We start from the raw sequence: 19669 nt of genomic DNA on the forward strand, positions 1-19669 counted from the left end.
AAAGTCTCTTGTTTTGTGCCGTTGTTGTTAGCCCCACCTCCTCTCTGCTGGGCTGATTCCTCCTGGTTCCTTTTGTGCCTGCTCTTGGTTTATCTGTGCTTGGAGCTTTTATTCAGCAGCTCGAATTTGTAATTAATTTTGCAATTGGGGACATACTGAGCCCCCCCTCCTTGCACCCAGCACAGATTGTTTCTTTTTCTATCAAGGAACCAGCTCCAAATCCATCTGCTGTTCCTGGAGGGGAGGGATGCCAGACCCCTGGCCAGTGAAACTTACAGGTCTTTGCTGCAATCTCAGCCATTCCACCCATTCCACACTGGTATACAATGCATGACCAATCACAGAAGTCCCTGAAACAGTTGTTCCATATAGTTCCAGGATATTTACCAGCAGTCCTAGAGGAGTAACTAAATTCCACACCTCACCACTGTGCCATCTTGCCCCACCCTCCATTAATGCTCGTTTAAAACGAATATCAACAGTAATTTTGTAGTTCCTAAATAAAATATCTCTGTCTCAATATCCACATTAAAAAGAAGTCAAACTGCCAAGGTTTGAATTGATTGTTCACTTTAGGGGAGCAATACTTCAACACAAAGCAATTAGAATGTAACCAGAAATCTGATGATCTTATAAGATCCTTTCCAACTTAAAAGTTAAGGTCTAGAATAAAATGCTACTGTCTCTCTTTTTACCTAATTGAGTTCTTGGCTTCTATGGTAATGATAAGGTTCTAATTTGTGTATCTTCTGAAAGAATAAATGATCTAGTTCAGATTCATATATTAGCATTGAGCTAATATATCTCCCAACTAAAAATATAGAGAAATTTTGAACAGAATATGATAGAGATTTATCTACAATGACATTACTGGAATATTTAACATAACTATCAGACACTAACTGATAGATGAAGGAGACAACAAAATGAATAAGCATATAGAATATTTGAATGAAATTTTACAACTTGACCTAAAATTTAGTACCCTGCACCCAACAAATAAAGGTATTAAATTATTTGCTAAAACCCATTTACCATTTGGAGACAAAAGAAGTCTTAAGAAATTCCATATTCACAATTATGTCCTACACAAACAAAATTCTCTACATAAGGCTCTTGAATTTAACAATAAAAGAGTAGTCAGTCAAATAAAAGACTCCTCATATATGGAAACTAAAATACTTACTCAAGTCACACGTGAATTAAAGAGAAAGTCAGAATGAAAACAATGTGTATATATATATATTACAAAATGACAATGAAACCCCTCAACAGTGACACTTGCGAAAGGTGAGTAAACAATGCTTAAAAGTAACTTTACAGTTTTTTTATGTGCTTATTTTTAAATAGTTTTCAAAAATAAGTTAAGGGTTCAAATTAAAAAAAAATAAGTATAGAGCATGCTTAAGGGAAGAGGTTGGAAGGAAATAATAAAGAGCAAAAAATAGCAAAATAGAAAAAATAACACAAACCGGTACTTTCAAAAGCTAAACAAAATTGACAAACCCATTGCAAGCTGATCAAGGGAAAAAGTAGAAATATTCACATAAACAAAATGAAGAAAGAAAAGGGGAATGCAACTAGAGGTAGAATGGAGATTTAAAATATAAGAGAATGGTGTAAATAATTTTATGCCAATACAGTTTTAAACTTAGAACAATATAATTTTCTGGAAAAGCACATTCCCAGATTGGTTCATGACATAGAAAACCTAATTAAACCAACAATTATTTTGAAATGAAATTAAATAAGAAATAAAACTTCCTCCTCACTAAACCCACAATATCAGTTGCAGTTTACAGGAAAAGATAATATCCATCTTATACAAACATGGGCAAAAATAGAAAAAGAAATAGATTCCATTATTCCTAAGAAACTAATAAAAATATGATACCAAAACAGAAAATTTCAGCACACTTGATGGAAATTATAAGCAAATCTAACTTACGGTGATAGATGCAAAAATCTAAATGATTTATTACAAAATACAATTCAGCTATGTATTAAAAACTCATAATTAACAAATAAATAAAAGTGTATTCTGAAAATTCAGGGATGGTTCAATGGTATATATCTTCAATATTATGAAACCTGCCGTAATAAGAGATTAAAATGGTAAAACCAACAAAAGTAGGGAAAAAAGCATTCAATGAAATTAAAAACTCATTTATGATTAGTTTATCTACTAATTCCTATATCAAATATCATATTTCACAGTAAAACTTTAGAGGCCTTCCGACATCTATTTTTTTACTATTACTCTTACTACACAACATTTTAATGAAGATCCTAGCCACTGCAGTTGCTCCACAAGTAAGAGGTATAAACACTGGAAATAAAAAGAAAAAAGTGTTGTTTCTCACAGAAAACATGACTGTCCATGCAGAAAATTCAAGGCAGCTACAAACTCTTAAGACCAACAGCAAAATTTCTGTATATAAGGTAAACCATAAAAAAATGACGTTCCCATAATTCAACAATAACTAAATGGAAAATTAGAGAATAAAAAAGAATAAATATTTCATCTAGGATAACTAAATTTTTCAAGTACCAAGAAACATCCCTATTGTACAACATTTTCGAGATATTTAAGTATGCAGTTGAAAGACAAAAAGATGATATGATTGAATGTAGAGCCACACTATCTTGTGGTGGTAAACACAATAGCAAAAGATGTCTGTTTGCTTCTGATTAATTTATAAATTCAATGCAGTTACAATAAATATCCTGACATGCAGAATTTGGCATTAGCTGAAACTTATATGGAAGAGGAAATGACCCAAAGACAATTTAAAAAAATAAAAGGATAAGTGTAAAAACTGGTTCTTTTCCTACCAAATAGCAAGAATTATTATTTAAACATATGTTAATCAAAACCCTGGGGTAATGAGAAAGAGGTAGACAAAAGGTTAATGGAATACAATAGAAAGCCTAGAAAGATGATAAAGACATAAATAGATACAGATATACAGATGGATGAAAAATTGATGTTTCATAAAAATGACATTCAAGTTAGTGGGAAAATACTTGCTTATTGTAGAAGATGCTTTCATATCTGTATGAAAAATAAAATCCAGTCATTATTACTCCAGTTACAAAAGAAGTTTTCCAGATGGATTGAAGTCCTGAACGAGAAGCGCAAATCAATACAATTTTTAGAAGAAACTAAGAGAAAATAATTTCTGTCTTTATGGTAAGGAAGAAATACTAATCAAGATGCAAAGTACCATATCCTATGAAGAAAAAATAAACTTTACTATGTTAAAAATTTTCAGTTTTAAATGCCAAAAGAAACCATAAACAATGTGAAAAGACAAGCCCTGGACATGGAGATGATGTCTGCAGTATGTACAGCCAACAAAGAAATATTGTCCAGAAAATCTTTTCTTTTTAAATACTTGACTATCAGATGGGTATTTAAAAAGAATGACCAAATAATACCAAACCTATCAGAAGATCTAGAAAATATCCTCTCTCATACACTTCTGAGGAAATTTTAAATTGGTGCAACCACTTTGGAGACTAATATGGCATTATCTAGTGAATTTCAACTGTGTATCTTAGGAATTCTACCTCTATGTATATATCTTACATATATATACTCCACTTTAGAAAACGTCGACTTCAATTCCACTCCAAAGAATTCACACTGATAAAGTTCCAAGGAGGCTTCAAGGAAGATGGCAGATTAGGAGAGACAGAGCAAAATTCTCCTCTGTGAAAAACACTAGATAAAGGGCAGAAAGTGCTCCAAAACAGTAGTTTCAGGGTTCCACCGGCTGGACAGGGACTTCTACACCCATAGTGAGTGTGTACTTGGAGAAAGAGCGAGACTGCATGTAACACCAGTGAGTATTCAGCCCAGAATGCTGCTGGGGAACGGGCAATTGGAGCCAGCTGACGACCACTGAGGAGAGCAGTCTTCCACATCCCCAGGCACCCTCCTCAGCACTTGTCTTGGGTGATTAAACCTTTGCAGACCTGCGGCCAGCAGCCCCTGTGCCAGGGACTGCCAGTTTGAGCAGGCAGACTAGTGCAGAAGGAGGCAGGTTTCCATGCCCTGTGCAGCCATCTTTGCAGTTGGCTGGGAGATAACCCTTCACAGCCCTGTGGCCGAGAACTTCCTTGAGGGAATTTGGGATTTGGCAGGTTTGTGACAGTGTCCATTCATAGTCCATGGAAGCCCATGGTGTCCATTGCCTAGAGCCAACATCATTACATGAAAGTGCCGGCAGCCCTCCCCAAATCCCAGGAACTCATGGGTGCATGGCTCACAGAGACTGTGGGGCATTTGAGATGGAAAGTGAGCCACACAGCTCTGCAGCCCCAGATAACTCCACCCACAGCCCAGGGAATGACCAGGACCACTGTGTCCTGGAGCGAACTCCCTGACAAACTGCACAGGGCATGCCCCACACCCACAGGACACACGGAAAATTGTTGCACTGATTGGACTTCCACATGGTTTGTACCCTCACTCAGTGCATAGATGAAGGTGGGGAGAACTGGCTTGAGGGTAAGAGTGGCTCAGGAGTGCCATATGCTGGTAGGTCAGGGAAAGTACACTCCACCAAGCTGTAGCTCTGCCAAATTGCAGATAAATGTTCAAATAATCCTGCATACCCTAAAAGAACCCTATCAAGATTAGCAAATGCCAAGATACCAAAACAACAGAAAATTTTAAGGCATATGAAGAAACCAGAAGATATGGATAACCCAAATGTCCAAAATAAAAAGCCAGAGAAGACACAGAACTTGGAGCAATTAATCAAAGAAGTACTCACAAACATCAATATTATGGCTCAGGATATAAAAAACATAAAGAAGACCCTAGAAGAGCATAAAGAAGAATTTGCAAGAGTAAATAAAAAAATAGCAAATCTTCTGGAAATAAAAGATACTGTTGATCAAAATAAAAATATTCTTGAGACACATAACAGCAGATTTGAAGACGCAGAGGAACCAATTAGCAAACTTAAGGACAGGCTGTTGGAATGTGAAAGCACAAAAAATTGAAAAATGTTAAATGGATCTCAGCGAAATGATGGACAGCATGAAGCACACAAATATAAGATTCACTGGTGTTCCACAAGGGGAAGAGAAAGGGGCTAGGAAGAGTATTCAATGACAATGTTGGGGAAAACTTCCCAACCCTTCTATGCAAATTAAAAATGCCCAATGAACTCCAAATAGAATAAATCCAAATAAACACGCTCTGAGAAATATTCTGATCAGATTTTCAAATGCCGAAGAGGAGAAAGTTCTGAAAGCTGCAACAGAGAAGCGATTCACCACATACAAAGGTAACAACCTAAGACTAAGAAATGACTACTCAGCGGGCACCATGGAGAGGAGAAGACAGTGGTATGACATATTTAAAATTGTTGAAAGAGGAAAATTGCTAGCCAAAATTTCTTTAGCCAGCAAAGCTCTCCCTCAAAACTGAGTGAGAGCTGAATATTTTCATGGAAAAACAAATACTGAGAGAATCTGTTAACAAGAGACCTGCCCTGCAAGAAATACTAAAGGGAGCACAACCAACTGAGAAAAAAAAAGACAGGAGAGCAAGCCCTGGAGAAGGGCAAAGAACTGAAGACTTTTAGTAAGGGTAACTTAAAGGAAATAAAGACAAAGAGAGGGAAAAATAGATCTGACAAATAAAAACCAAAGGATAAGATGGCTGACTCAAGAACTGCCGTCACAGTAATAATACTGAATGTGAATGGATTAAACTCCCCAATTAAAAGATACAGATTGGCAGAATGGATTGAAAAATATGAACCACTAATGTGCTATTTACAAGAGACTCATCTTAGACCTAGTGACACAAAGAGATTGAAAGTGAAAGGATGGAAAAAAATATTCCATGCAAGCTACAGACAAAAGAAAGCAGGGTAGCATACTAATTTCAGATAAAATACTTTAAATTCAAGGATGTCTTAAGAGACAAAGAAGGACACTATATACTAATAAAAGGGACAACTCACCAAGAATGAATAACAATCATAAATGCTTATACTCCCAATCAAGGTGCTCCAAAGTACATGAACAAACATTGGTGAAAATGAAGGAAGCAAAAGATTTTTCCACAATAATTATGGGATACTTAAATACACCACTCCCTCCTATAGATATATCAACCAGAGAGAGGAACAATAAGAAAACTGAGAACCTGGAAAAATTGGAACATCATGATTCACAACTGGACTTAATGGACATATGCAGACTTCATCACCCAACAACTGCAGAATGCACATGCTTTTGAAGTGCAACACTGACCATATACTGGGGCTAAAGTAAATCTCAACAAATTTCACAGGATTGAAATGTCATAGGATATATCCTCTGGACCAAAAAGAATTAAGCTAGGTATCAATAACAACAAGTATAGCCAAAAAAATATCTCATATGTTTGGAAATTAAGCAATACAATTCTAAATAACCCATGGGTCCTAGAAGGAATTACAAAGGATACTAGAAAATATTTTAAACTGAATGATAATGAAAATACTACATATAAAACTTGGGGGATGCAGCTAAAGCCATTGTTAGAGTAAAATGCTACCCGTGAAGTCATATGTATGAAAAGAAGCAATGCTGTTGATCAATGATCTAAGGATTCACCTCTAAAAATTAAGGGAAAAAAACTAACAAATTAAATCCCAAGAAAGTAGAAAAAAGGAGGTAATAAACAGCAGAAGTATTGAAATAGAAAACAACTGTTCAATAAAGAGGAACTAAGTCAAAAGTAGCCTTTGAAAAGACAAACAACATAAATAAACCTCTGGCAAAATGAATCAAGAAAAAGTGGAAAACCTCAAATTATAAACAATATTCAAGAGGACATGGCTACAGAAATTTCAGATGAGAGATATTATGAACAACTTTATGTTAATAAATAGAATATGTAAAAACATGAATATGTGTTTAAAATTAATCACTAATTAAATTAACAGACTTCCCACAAATAAAATTCCAGGCTCAGGAATTTTGTTCAAAGATTTAAGGAAGAAACAATATATGCCTTTCACAAATTCTTCCTGAGTGTAGGGACAAAAAAAGAATTCTCCAACAATGCGGTCAACATTTCAATGATACCAAACCCTGACAATTTCACACCAATCTCTTCACATGAATATAGATACAAAAATCCTATGTAAGACACCGGCATATCAAATTCTGTAAAATGTAAAATGAATAATATATAAAATGAATAATACAGCATAACCAAGTGGGTTTCTTCAGTGAACAAAGGATTAACATTAGAGAAATCAATCAATTTAATTCACTCATTTCACAGAATAAAGGACTATCATAATAGACACAGGAAAAACATTTGTCAATTTCAAAAGAATACTAAAGATGTTACTCATGATTTTAAAAATCATTGGACCGCTAGGAATAAAACAGACTTTCCTTAATCTGATAAAGGGTGTCTATAAGAAGACTACACAAATATAATACTTAATGACAAATTAATGAAAATTTTCTCTTGAGATTAGGAAAGAGACAAGCAAGCCTGCTATCACTTCTTGTATTTAACATTTTGCTAGTTAAATACACTTCTTGTATTTAACATATTGCTCAAGTGCAATAAGGCAAAAAATTAAGTTAAATAAGGACTGGAAGGAAAAATACAAGATGTTATTATTTATAGATTGGCATGATTGTGTAAGTGGAAAATACCAAACAATAACAGATGCACTACTAGAATTAATACAAGAATTTAGAATAGTGACTGCATTAAAAAATCAATTGTATTTCTATGCCAGCAACAATCAATTAGAAAACGAAATTTTAAAATTAGAGACTTTACAATAGCATCATAAAACAACAAAAACCTAGGAACACCTGAAACTATCAAACTCCAACCCAGTAGCCTTGACTCTTGCAGACGATTCTGTAACAATGTAGATTACAAGGGGTGACAGTGTGATTGTGTAAACCTTGTGGATAACACTCCCTTTGTCCAGTGTATGGATGGATGAGTGGAAAAATGGGGACAAAACCCAAATGAAAAATAGGGTGGGATGGGGAGGTGATTTGGATGTTCTTTTCTTATTTTTATTTTTTATTCTGATTCTGATTCTTTCTGGTGTAAGGAAAATGTTCAAAAATAGATTGGGGTGAAGTGCACAGCTATATGATGGTACTGTGAACAGCTGATTTTACACCATAGATGATTGTATGGTATGTGAATATATCTCAATAAAATTGAATTAAAAGAAAACCTAGGAACAAATGTAAGGAAAAGTATGAAAGAACTCTACACACTAAGCTATAAAATATTACTGAAACTGAAGAAGACCTAAATAAATAAAAAAAGTATACCATGCCACCCTCATGGGTGATGTAGATACTTTTGTCCCCTAACTGATGTATCAATCTGCAATCCCAATTGAAATTCCAGGAATGGGTGTGTGTGTGTAAATTGGCAAGATAATTCTAAAATTTATAATGGAGAAATCCCAAGACCCAAAACAAGCCAAGGCAATCCTGCATAAGAAAAACAAAGTTAGAAGGTCACTCATAAGTATCATGCTTATTATAAAACTACATTGATAGTATGGTATCACTGCAAGAATAGATAAATAGCCAATAGAAAATAACAGAGAGTCTAGAAATTGACTCAGAAATATATTGTTACTTGACTTATGATAAAGTCGGCATTGCAACATTGTGCAAAAATTGTGGCCTTTATAATAAATGGGAAAAATTTATTACTGAATTACCTCACACCACACACCAATATCAGTTTAAAAAGAATCAAGAGGCAAAATAATAAAATGTCCAGATAAAAAAAGTTGGAGGATATCTACATGACCTTGTGATAGACAGCAATTTCTTAAACAAGAAAAGGTTGATGAATTAGGCAACATGAAAAAGAAACAAAACAGTAATTTCATCACCAGAAACAAGAAGAGAGTAAAATGTCAAGCCAAAGATTGGTAGAAGATATTTGAAATACATATAAGATCAAAGGGCTTGTATCTGAAATCTATGAAGAACTCCTACAAAATCAGTAAGAAGAAGGCAGAAAACCCAGTAGAGAAAAAGAGCAAAAGTCAAACAGGTACTAAACTAACAGGGACACCCCAATATCCAGTTAGAGTATGAAAAATGCTCAATATCATTAGTCATCAAGGAATTGCAAATTAACACCACAGTGAGTTAAGACTACATACTGGAATGGTTAAAATTAAAACAACTGATAATACCAAGTGTTGGTGAGTATGTGGAGCAACTGGACAACTCATCCACTGCTGATAGGGTGTAAATTGATACAAATACTTTCGAAAACTGTTTGGCAGTATCTACCAAAGCTGAACATCTGCATACCCTGACCCATCAATTCTATTCTTAACCATGTGTCCAACAAAAATGCATATATGTGTGCCCCACAGACATATACAAGAATGTTCATAATAATAAAAAGACAAAACAAAACCTGAGAACAATACAGAAATCAATCAGTACTAGAATGTTAAATCAATTCAAAGGAATGAAAATTAAGGAACTATGACTACCCCAAATTACATGTTTGATATGAATTTCACAAACTACTTAATGTTGAGAAAAAAGTAGCCAGACCCAAATGAGTACATTCTATATGATTCCATTCACGTGAAGTCCAAGAAAAGCAAATTAATTATGGTGTTAGTAATTGGGAGAGTTCTTACCTTTGTGGAGGCAAGGTGAGTGACTAGAAGGGAGCAAGAGGGTCCTTGTGGGAATAATGTCTGTGTTCACTTTTTGATCTGGGTGGTTACACATGTGGGCTGACTTTGTGAAAATTCACTGAGCTCTACACTTGGCTATTTTTTATCTATACTATAGTTCAAAACCTGTTACTGGAATGAAAATAATGGGCAATAATAACAGGGAAGGGTCAGAGCTAAAGCATTCTAAGGTCCTTGTGTTTTGTTCAGGAGTTACGGAGAAATATTGATTAACGTTAGCATTTTCAAGTCAAGTATACATGTCAAAATTTAAGATTAAGAATCAATAATCTCTTCCCTACTTAGGAAGCCTGGAGCAAATATATTTCTCCTTTATTGCTACATTACTCAGTCATACATTGTTTTAGAAAAATAATTGAAATCTGCACAAAAGACTCATTAATCCTTGTTTGTCAGAAAAATGAATACATAAAATAAGCAGAATCCCCCCCCCCACATTCACACACCCAAACTCCCTATAAAGAAACTTGCTACATAGGGCTAATGAGGTTCACCAGTGTAACAGTCTCAGAAGGCCAAATTTTTAAGTTTATGTTGCACAAGCATACATATTTTAGTCCTTTGCAGATCTTCAAGACTGTCTAATCCCTCCAGGAGAAAATTTCCAAAATCCAGATGCTGAATTTGGGGTGTGGCAGGATGGCTGATTTCCCTTCTGTTTGCACTGTCTTTTAAGCATATATAACACACATCAAGCTCCCCTTGACTTGTTTGTGAAGGAATGTAGAATAGGCAAAGTAGATTCTGGAACAGTTATTAACCCACTTTTTCATTTTGTGAAGTCACTATAGTGGGGAAAATCTAGATATATGAGCTGTTTCAAGCAAAGGAAGCCACAATGACCTTTTTGGAGTTACTGAAACAAAGAATTCAGATTAAGGCAGAAAAAGATCTAAAATATAAACAATTTATTTTATGTTGTGTTACAACTGAAGCTATTAATATTAAGTAATTAACAATTTATTAGCTATCACTATTCCCTACTTTGGCCATATTTTATGACATTCCTCAATTATTTAAAACCCTTTTCCCCAATTGTGATGTTCACACAATGCTGCCTGAAGGTCACGTCCGTAGGATAGACTCTTATCGTAAAATAATTTAACAGCAAGAGAGTTCTTATCTCTTTACAAACAAAAGGAAGGCACAACAGAGAAGTCTGTCAATTAAGAGAGACAGCAGAGTCCAGTCCAATTTAATCTTTACTTGGGACATTTGCTTCATTCCGATTAGTTTACCTATCCAAAGCTATTTCTTGGTTCACCAGGTTATAAATTCACCTTTAAGATCACAGTCTGAAGTATTTACAGATCCCATCTGAACTGAATAATAACACTTCTGTATTTTAAGTATTTTAATCAAAGTGATTAGCTTTATATTTTTCCCTAATAAAAGCTGATTCCCTTATTAAAGAGAGACTCCTTTCCAGTTTCATATTTTTCTTTTCTTAAAAAGAGCATTTCCACATGCATCTGCCCCCCTGCCCCTTGTTGCTTTTAAATACCATCTTCCTTTAAATTTGACTCTGCAGTGACTCTGCAGATGTCAAACCACAAATATCTTCTGAACTATTTACAATGTATGCATAACATTTTTTTTTCAATTAAAGCACTTTCTTTTTTAGAGCCCTAATAGATTATTAAGGGCACACGACCAATATTTAGTCATTTTGATAATGAATAGTAAGTAGAAAGAGGTATATCATTTTGATGTTGGTTAACCTTTCTTTGACATTTACCTCCAACCTGGAATGGTAAAATCTTTTTAGCTTAGAAATGAAATATAGTAATTATATTAGCAAATCCAGGAAGATCAATATAGTAGCTTGTAACTATCAGGGTGATATTTTTAGATTTAAATTTTTAGTGGTTATTATTTTCATATGTCTGTCTATCTCTGACAACAAAAGAGCAGTCTGTGCTTTATAGCTGTATGCCTTGATTTTGTTCTCGAAGTGGTCCAGGTCAAATATTATTTGTGGTGTCAGCGACCACCAGGAACATACCTATAGTTGAACAAAGCTGTGTTTGCTGGCTCACTGTAATGAGGAAGACAGTGCAACACTGGAAACCATGAGACATCTCAGTGAGAGCATATCAGAAGGGACTTGTTACAGGATGTGGGCCTGTGTTGGGTGATTTGGGGGTAGGTTGAAGGAAGCATATTTTTCTCTAGATTGGCTACCCTCAGAAGGAAAGGAAAAATCTATGATTGGGTATCTTAATTTTTATCTACAAAGTAGGGATTCTAAAGGACAGGCTTTGGGCTGGTAGAGGATACATACAAATTTAATTTTTATCGCTGGAACATGATACATGAAACAGATGCAAGGAACTCTTGGTGAGTGTGGCAGGCATGTCAAGGGGAGTGGAGGGAACGAACAATGATTTAGCACTGGAGAGCATGGGAACCTATTATTGGATCAGTGTTGGAAGGACCTGGAATGGACCCATCCAGTGAGTTTGAAGTCATATCCTTTCTGCTGAATCTTTTTTTTTTTTTTTGAAAACTGAACATCATCTCTTAGTATAAAAATGATATTAGATAACAAATAAGAATTAATTTTCTTGAGTATGATCATGGCATTTTTGTTATATGTATTCTAAGTCTTTGCAGTTTTTCTGGAAAAGCAAATGGAACACTTATTGCACGGAAAGTTCTATACCTCCACATCAATCTTTCATGGAAAGGCAAGCTTTATTTCAAAGCAACCTGAAAAGAGCACTTAGAGGGACCACAACTACAAACTGGTAGAAGGGAGCACAGTTTCATGTCTAATTGTCAAGACCTCAGTTGAAAATCACACCAATCAATAGGAACTGATTATCCAACACTTACTCAGTTTCCATTTCAAGTGAAAACTAAAAAGGTAGGCTTGAAGCTACCTTCAGTGTCTTTGTTTCTTAAACATGTTCCAATTTCAGGACAGAGGACACTATTGACAGATCTGCTAAATTTTTAAATTCAGTTTTATTGAGATATATTCACAAACCATATAATCATCCACAGTGTACAACTGTTCACAGTACCATTATATAGTTGTGCACTCATCACCACCATCAATTTTTGAACATTTTCATTTCCACAAAAAAATAAGAATAAAAATTAAAGTTAAAAAAACACCCAAAACATCCTGAGCCCCCTATTATTCATTTACATTTTGTCTTCATTTTTCTACTCATCTGTCCATACACTGGATAAACGGAGTGGGAGCCACAGCTTTTCACAATTACACTGTCACCCCTTGTAAACAATATAGTTACGAAATCATCATCAAGAATCAAGGCCACTGGGTTGTAGTTCAACAGTTTCAGGTATTTCCTTCTAGCTATTCCAATACACTAAAAACTAAAAAGGGATATCTTGTATAGTGTATAAGAATGCCTTCCAGAGTGATCTCTCGACTCCATTTGAAATCTCCCAGACACTGAAAATTTATTTTGCATCATTTCACTTCCCCCTTTTGGTCAAGATTTTCTCAATCCCATGATGCCAGGTCCCCAGGAGTCATGTCCCACATTGCCAGGGAAATGTACACCCCTGGGAGTCATGTTCCACGAGGGGGAAGGGCAGTGAATCTACCTGCTGAGTTGTCTTAGAGACAGAGGCCACATCTGAGCAAAAGAGGTTCTCTGGGGGTGACTCTTAGGCACAATTTTAAGTAGGCTTAGCCTCTACTTTGCAGTAACAAACTTCATAAGGGCATGCCCCAAGATCGAGGGCTCAGCCTTCTAAATTGGCAGTCCCCAGTGCTTGTAAGAATATCATTAATTCCCCAGGTGGGGAAGTTTAATATTTCTACATTTTCCCCCAGCCCCTCAAGGGGGCTATGCAAATACAGTTTTATTCTCTGCCTAAATTACTCTGGGATGTATCAGGGCTTCACACTAACCTGTACAAACCATCAGATTTCACTCCCTATTCAAGGTTGCATGTAATTATGGTGTTCAAATAAACTGACTATACAAGCTGAATTATATAGTGTTAGATTGTGCACCTAATAAACATCTCTTCCTTTGGTCTCACACAGAAGTTGAAGTTTTAAAACTCCGTCACTATTATTCTTTACCCTAGTCTGATTTACTTTAGTCCTAACCACGTCCACTTTGTTCACATCTCTAATTGAACTCTGAACTCTTTTTCAGACTCTTTAACATTTGCTGTATGGGGTAATGCTGACATTCATAGCTACTGGACTCTGGCTCTGTGTCTCAGGTATCACACAGATACCAAAAGTTCCAGAGACTGACCAGGTTATACACAAAGAGCTCAGCATCTCAGAATTTCGAGATAACCATTACAACTCAGAAACAGATGTAACTGCTGTAGGAGTTTACAATCTAGGAACATTTACAATAAGCCTTCCTCTGATAACCTATGCTCTCAGACTCAGTTTTCAGAGTTAGCACATGATAGTCCATATTTGTCAGGCATGATAATGCTTGTCTTTTCATATCTGGTTTATTTCACTCAATATACTGTCCTCAGTGTCCACTCACCTAGTTGCATAACTCACAACTTCATTCCTTCTTGTAGCAGCTCAATAATCCCTTGTATGTTGTGCTGGTTTGGATATATTATGTCCCCCAAAGCCATATTCTTTAATGCAATCTTGTGCAGGCAGACTGATTAATCTTTTTTATTAGGGTGTGACCTCTTGATTGAATATTTCCATGGAGATTCGTCCCAGCCCATTCAGGGTAGGTCTTAATTAGTTTACTGGAGTCCTATAAAAGAGCTCACAAATAGAAGGAGCTCAGAACAGCTGAGAGGGGCATTTTGGAGAAAAGCTAAGAGCTCACACTTGGAGATGCTTGGAGACATTTGGAGATGCTAGCCTAGAGTTTGCTCCGGAGAACTAAGACAGGACCCCAGATGCTCAGATGCAAAGGAGCTGAAGAAGCTAAGAGAGACAAGTCCAGAGACATTTTGGAGAAAGCCATTTTGGAAACCAGAACCCCAGAGCAAAGAATCAGTAGATGCCAGCCACGTGCCTTCCCAGCTACGGAGGTTTTCCAGCGCCATCAGCTGTTCTTCAGTAAAGGTATCCTATTATTGATGCCTTAGTTTGGACATTTTTATGGCCTTAGAACTGTAACTTTGTAACCAAATAAACCCCCTTTATTTTGCATAACGACAGCATTAGCAAACCCGAACATATGTATATACCGCAGTTCATCATTCTGTTCGTCAGTTGATGTACCCTTAGGCCACCTCCATCCACTGCAAATCGTGAATACTGCCGCCATAAACCCCATGGTGCAAATGTCCATTTGTATCCCTCTTTTCAGTTCTTCCAAGTATATACCCAATAACAGGGTGGTAGGACAATATGGCAACCCCATGCTTAGCTTCTTATGGAACCACCACACTGCCCTCCAGATGGGCTGCACCATTCTACTTCCCCATCAACAGTGATTAGGTACATTCCTTTCTCCACATTTTCTCCAGCACTTGTATTCCTCTGTTTATTTTTTAGATGCTTTTATTCACACACCATATATTCCCTCCTAAGTAAACAATCAATGGTTCCCTGTATAATCACATAGTTATGCATTCACAACATCTATATGAGGACATTTCCATTTCTTCCACAAAGAAAAAGGAAGAGGAAGAAAAAATGATAACTAAAAAGTAACAAAAGAAAAAATTAAATGAAAATAAAATACAATGAAAAGGTCAGACAACTACACCAATGCCAAGAATCCCATCCCCCTCCCTTGTATTCCCCTCTTAAAGACAAACAGTTAGCTTTGGTATATTGCCTTTGTTACAATTAATGGAAGCATGTTACAGTGCTACTGTTAACTATAGACTCTAGTTTGCATTGATTGTATTTTTACCCAACATCATCCCATTTTCAGTACCTTGCAAAGTTGACATTTATTTGTTCTCCCTCATGTAAAAACGTTCTTATATTTGTACATTTAATCACAATCACTGACCACTCTAGGTTTCACTAAGTTATGATGTCCCAGTATTTATCTTGTAGTTTTCCTTCTGATGCCCTGCATGCCCCAACCTTCCTCTTTCAACCTTACTCACAGTCATCTTTGTTCAGTGTACTTACAATATTGTGCTACCATCACCCACTATTGTGCTATCCATTTCTAGATCTACACAATCAATCTTGTTGAACATTCTGTACTCCTTCAGCATCAAATGACTGATCTTTACCCTCTTTCTATCTCCTGGTATCTTCATTTCTACATGCTTCTCCAAACCTCTCTCTCCGGTCTTTTCCTATCTGTCTGCAGCACTCCCTTTAGTACTTCTTGTAGAGGAGGTCTCCTGTTCACAAACTCTCTCAGTGTCTGATTATCTGTAAATATTTTAAACTCTCCCTCATATTTGAAGGACAGTCTTGCTGGATATAGGATTCTTGGTTGGCATTTTTCTCTTTCAGAATCTTGAATATATCATACCACACTGCCTTCTCACCTCCATGGTTTCTACTGAGAAATCTGCACTTAGTCTTACTGAGCTTCCCTTGTATGTGATGGATTTATTTCTCTTGCTGCTTTCAGAATTCTCTTTGTGTTTCACATTTGACAATCTGATTAATAAGTGTCTTGAAGTAGGTCTATTTGGATCAATTCTGTTTGGGGTATGCTGCACTTCTTGGACCTGCAATTTTATGTCTTTCGTAAGAGTTGGGAAACTTTCATTGATTATTTCCTCTATTATTCTTTCTACCCCCTTTCCCTTCTCTTCTCCTTCTGGGACACCTATAACACATATATTCATGTACTTCATGATGTCCTTCAGTTCCCTGAGACCCTGATCATATTTTTCCATTCCTTTTCCTATCTGTTCTTCTGTGTGTAGCATTTTAGTCCTCTAGTTCAGTAATCCTTTCTTCTGCCTCTCCAAGTCTGCTGTTGTATGTCTCCACTGTGTTTTTCATCTCTTCTATTGTGCCTTTCATTCCCATAAGTCTGCCATTTGTTTTTATCAAGCTTACAAAACCTTCCTTATGGTCACCCAGTGTCTTCTTTATATCCTTCATCTCTTTTGTCACATTTTCTTTTAACTCGTTGATTTGATTTAGAAGATTTGTTTGAACATCTTTAACTAGTTGTTTCATCTCTTGAATCTCAGTTGAGGTGTTACATTTTTCCTTTGACTGGGCCATGTCTCCATGTTTCCTGGTATGGTTTGTGATTTTTTGCTGTCTAGGCATCTGATTTTCTTGATCAGTTTATTCTGGAGGTTGTTTTCTCTCTTTTGCCTTGGGTTTTCTTGTTAATTTTCTTTGATCTCTATTTCTTTGTTTCTCTTGCTGGCCAATTGTCAGATTGGCTCTGCTCTCCACCCCTGTCTTCTCCCAAGATCAGGCACCCACTGTGGCTTGCCACAGAGATAGGACGTAGGTACTGGGCACCCCAGTAAGTTCACTGTGTGTGGTAATATAGATTTGCTGGCCTCCAGTGGTGTTCTGTTTTCTGCTGGTCAGCAAGACCTGGGTTTGTTTCAGAGCCCCACTTTGACAGTTCAATTGACAGTATTTCTCAGTCAACACTGGGCTGGGTTTCTGTGCAGGGCATGTAGACCAGCTCCCATGTTCCTAGTAAAGGGTCTGGGTTCCTTGCACTTTCCAGACTGTCCAGCAGATGGTGCTTTCAGTAACTTAATTGTCCTCAGAGGCTGCTTTGCCTCTGAGCCCAGGCTTTGTATGACCCTGCAAGGCTTGAACTGTGGGATTCCTATGCCTTCACTTCACCAGCCAAAATCTGGCTTGATGTGGGGCTACACCTGTGGCAGAGGACTCCCTCAGCTGACCCAGTACTCCAGCCATCCCCAGGGCAAGGAAACAGCTGCCAGCTGCTGCTTCCCTCAAGGCTGGGAAAAGGGTTTTCAGACCCAGGGCTGTGAATATGGTCTCTGTCTATGTTTTCTCAGTCTCTTTATCCTTCACTGACCTGGGCTTTGAATTGTCCTCCCCTGTCCCCTAGGTCTTCAAACAGTGGGGGTGTGTCTCATTGCTATGACAGATTTTAAAATCTGTGTCCCTGGTGGGAGGGGTCCCGTCTGCTGTTTCTGTGTCTTTCCCACACAGAGTCCAAGTGAGGCAGAGAGGAGAGGACCAACTGCTCTGGGACAGAAGATTCCTACCTAATATTTCTTCTCTTTCTTCAATTTGGCATCTGCAGGGTCCTTCTGCAGTCTATATCCTTCACCAGACTTTCAAACAATTCAGAATTGTCCTTTTTTGTTGTTGTATCTCTGGAGAGGATTTTCAGTAGCTATTTATGTTGCCATGTTGATGAAGTCACCCCTAAATTATTAAAATAAATATTTGCATTGAGAATGAAGTTAATTTAGTAGCTTTCTTCACATTTGCACATTTTATAAGAATCACAGAGGTTTCATTCATGTTTTAAGCAGTTGAGTTGGTAAAGATCCTGTCTCCATTTCATAGAGATAGATTATATTCAATCACACCTCAAAACAGCCAACTAGAAGATTAATCCACTGTTTCTGACATGCTTGTTGGGCTGGCATCTGCAATGGTAGCGAAATAAATGAGATTTCTGTGTAATGCATGCTAGTACTGGATGCATTCATTCAGCCGGTCCTTGTTCTGATACTCCATGGTAACAGTGAATCAGCAAGTCATTCTTCTCCAGGAGCCACTGGATAGTCTCTTGATTGACTTCCACTTTGCCCCACAGCCAGTCCAGTATAAAGGCCACTGACATCTGGACAGCTTGGTCTGAACCTGGCCTCAGGCACTACAGGTGATCACACATCTCTCCTGGAGATGCTCTGCTGAATCTTGAAGTGTACCCTGTCTCCAGGCTGTAGCCCTTAGCATCTATTCTTGTGGCCATGAATTGCATGTCTTGTTAAGAGCCACTAATATTTGTAATAGTGTACAAAACATCATCTAATGTATGAATATGTTTTAGATGGCCACTGCAAGGCAGTGGAAAATCTATGATCATACCTTTTAACATTCATTTCTCTGTTGATTATAGATCTCATGCTCAGAAGCACTACCAACTGTAATTATTAGTTGCTGCTCATGCTTCAGTGCCACAGTTTGACAACTGGGAGCCCCTTTAAGATTGCTCCCTTTACCACTACCCCAGAACTTTTGAAAGGACCCTTACTTTCATACAACAAAATAATCCTGGCTCTATTTTTTCTAGTACATTACTAGAGTCTACTAAATCATTCTTATTCTACTAAGAAATATGACTGCCACACATGATGCTAACTATATATGTAGTTGGAATATGAGCAAATCCAGAAAGTGCAGTTTCTATTCAGTATGTTTGTCATTAATGTTGTCTTCATTTGATTGTGGTTTTCAACTGCTCTAATCCTTGTATTACATTTATAAATACTGTTAATTTAGCTTCATCACTATTAACTTAGTTTGGGAATGGTTGTTTGTTTACCTTACAATGAGTAGAGCTATATATTTGAATCAGCAGTTTTTCCTATATGTAATTTTCCAATAACTAAGATTAAGATACGCATGCACTGAAGTACAAATATAAATTAACTATTCCCTCATTTCTTGAGCAGCTGGATTCCTAAAATTCAAAAATATGCAGGGACTCTTTATTGATGATCCTTATTGGTTTTTAACATAAAAGCCATGTTTAAAAACTTACATTTTTTGAAAAGTTAATAAGTGACTCATATGTTACCAACAATAATTTCACTGTACGTTGTTTATTTTGTTTCTCTACAATTCTTGATTATGATGGAACTCTCAAGGACTGCTCTTAGTGAAGTCTTTCTCAACTGGAAACTCATATTAGAAATGCCAGACCATCTTGGTTGATTTTATTTTACAAAATATGCACATCACTTCTCCACCAGAAATTCTTATAGGATAGGGATATGCGTATTATTAAATCTTCCTCCCTTTGTTGCCCTTTCCTACCTCACTTTTCTTTCTCAACTCCCGACCT

General features: G+C 36.7%; 1 pseudogene; it reads right to left on the bottom strand.

The window, feature by feature from the left end:
- Positions 1-18091: 18091 nt before the first annotated feature.
- LOC119524048 lies at positions 18092-18442 on the bottom strand (annotated as a pseudogene).
- Between the last annotated feature and the right edge of the window lie 1227 nt (positions 18443-19669).

The sequence above is a fragment of the Choloepus didactylus genome, chromosome Y, assembly GCF_015220235.1.
Source record: "Choloepus didactylus isolate mChoDid1 chromosome Y, mChoDid1.pri, whole genome shotgun sequence".
NCBI lineage: Eukaryota > Metazoa > Chordata > Mammalia > Pilosa > Megalonychidae > Choloepus > Choloepus didactylus.